Raw genomic sequence first — 2,352 nt, 5'->3', positions numbered from 1 at the left:
AGCAACCCTATAGGACGGAGTAGAACTGCTCCATAGGGTTTCCAAGGAGGAACTGGTGAATTTGAGCTAGTGACGTTTTGATTAGCAGCTGAGCTCTCATGTAGGGAGAGAAGAGTGTGAGGAAATGGAGAATGTAAGGAAAGAAAATCCACTTGGCTATGATGTTTTGTGGAGCCCTAGTGGAGCAGTGGTGAAGAGCTTGACTGCTAACGAAAAGGTCAGCAGTTCAAATCCACTAGCTGCTCCTTGGAAACCCTGTGGGACAGTTCTACACTGCCCTATAGGGTTGCTGTGAGTAGCAATCGACGACGAGTTTTGTTTTTTTATTTTCTGGTTTATGATGTTTTGTGGCATTTTCCTTCGGTGTCTGAGGTGTTGTGGTGTAAGTTGGTCAAAACAGGTAGTTGATGACTTGTTTCTTCACTCCGCACAAGTCTCTGCTCAGAAACCCCAACCACTCAGTGTAGAATACCCTTCACCTATTACTGTCTAAACTCCTACCCCACTTCATTTTCCTTTACAGCATTTATTGCCACTAGAGTTTTATTATTTACTTACTTGTTTACTGCCTGGCTCCCTACTGGATGTCAGCTCACCTACTAATTGAAAGGTTAGAGGTTCCAGTCCACTCAGAGGCACCTCAGAAGAAAGGCCTGGCAATTTACTTCCAAAAGATTAGCCTCTGAGATCCATTTTGAAGAGACGGGGGAGCGGGGGGCTCGTCTGATCAAGGGGCCCTGAAACAAGGGGCGGCGGAGTTTGAGAAACCAGCAGCTCGGGGTTCAACGGCAGAGGCCTCATCGGCCGAAGTTTGGGGCGGGGGCGGGGGCGCCGAGCGCGCGGGGTTGGGGGGTGTCCTGGTCTTTGGCTTCTCGACTTGGTCCTGTTTCGACAGCGAACATGTCTCGGCCTGTCAGAAATAGGAAGGTCGTTGATTATTCACAGTTTCAGGAATCTGATGATGCTGATGAAGATTATGGAAGAGATTCGGGTCCTCCAGCTAAGCAAATCCGATCACCTCCCCGAGAAGCTAAAAATAAGAGACGATCTGGAAAGAATTCACAGGAAGATAGTGAGGATTCAGAAGAAAAAGATGTGAAGACCAAGAAGGATGACTCACTCAGCAGAGGATGGTGAAGATGAAAAAGAAGATCATAAAAACGTGCGCCAGCAACGGCAGGCAGCATCGAAAGCGGCTTCTAAGCAGAGAGAGATGCTCAGGGAAGACGTGGGCAGTGAGGAAGAACAAGAGGAGGGCGAGGCACCATTCCAGGAAAAAGGTTCCGGCAGTGACGAAGATTTCCTAATGGAAGATGATGACGACAGTGACTACGGCAGTTCAAAAAAGAAAAACAAAAAGATGGTTAAGAAGTCCAAACCTGAGAGAAAAGAAAAGAAAACGCCCAAACCCAGGCTAAAGGCAACAGTGACGCCAAGCCCAGTGAAAGGCAAAGGGAAAGTGGGTCGTCCCACAGCTTCAAAAGCATCAAAGGAAAAGACTCCTTTCCCCAAAGAAGACCACGAGGAACCGGCAAGCCCTCCAGAAAAGAAAGCATCTGCCAGCCCTCCACCAGAAAAATCTGGGGATGAAGGGTCTGAAGATGTAGCCCAGTCTGGGGAGGATTAAAAGTGATGATGGTTTGGGGAGAGATTTTATTAAAAAAGAAAAAAAGAGAACCTACTTAAGATAGAACATGGTTTTGGCTATGGCTTGACACATGGGCTTTGAATGCTTTTTTCCATTTGTTGAAAACAACATTTTCTCTTCTTTTTTTTTTTTTTTTTTAAGAAAACCATTGTATGTTTAAGTTACCTTTTTGTATGTTGGTCTTCTCTTTGCCACCACCCCCCATCCCCGATGAAAGCCATGTCAAATTAATCACTGGATTGACTGCTTCATCTTTGTATTTTAATGGAAGGTATACCACAGCTGTAAAGCAGTAAGATTTGAGATGAACACTATAAAAATCGTGCTTTTTGCAAAATGATAGCAAGTTGAACAGTAATCAAAAAGTGTAGAGGAGTTTCAGTTAAAAATGATTGCTTCTTTCCCTACCTGTACTTTTCAAAAAATCAACTGTCATCTAATATGAGCTTTTATTATCTATATACATGCTTATCGATGGCTGTAAAAAAAAATCATGACTTTAAACTTCCACTGATGAGGCAGGTAGGAGATAAAGATGAATTCTGACTTGTTACTAAAAGTATTCATATTTTTTATCTTGGGGGGGAGGGTGTGGGGAATGGGGTTACCTGATCTTTTTTGAGGGTGTGGGTTTTTTTTTTTCATTATTTGTTATCTCAAAGAGACTCAGAGCCAGTGATCCTTTATCCTGCTACAGTCTTTAA

The 2,352-nt window shown here is 43.9% G+C and overlaps 1 pseudogene; it reads left to right on the top strand.

Annotated features, from left to right (window-relative positions):
• The first annotated feature begins 855 nt into the window (after positions 1–855).
• Positions 856–1,627, top strand: LOC101350693 (nuclear ubiquitous casein and cyclin-dependent kinase substrate 1 pseudogene; annotated as a pseudogene).
• Positions 1,628–2,352: the final 725 nt, after the last annotated feature.

The sequence above is a fragment of the Trichechus manatus genome, unplaced genomic scaffold (genome assembly GCF_000243295.1).
Source record: "Trichechus manatus latirostris isolate Lorelei unplaced genomic scaffold, TriManLat1.0 scaffold00011, whole genome shotgun sequence".
Classification (NCBI taxonomy): Eukaryota; Metazoa; Chordata; class Mammalia; order Sirenia; family Trichechidae; genus Trichechus; species Trichechus manatus.
Note: the sequence above shows the minus strand (reverse complement) of the source record. Positions and strands in the feature narration are given on the sequence as shown.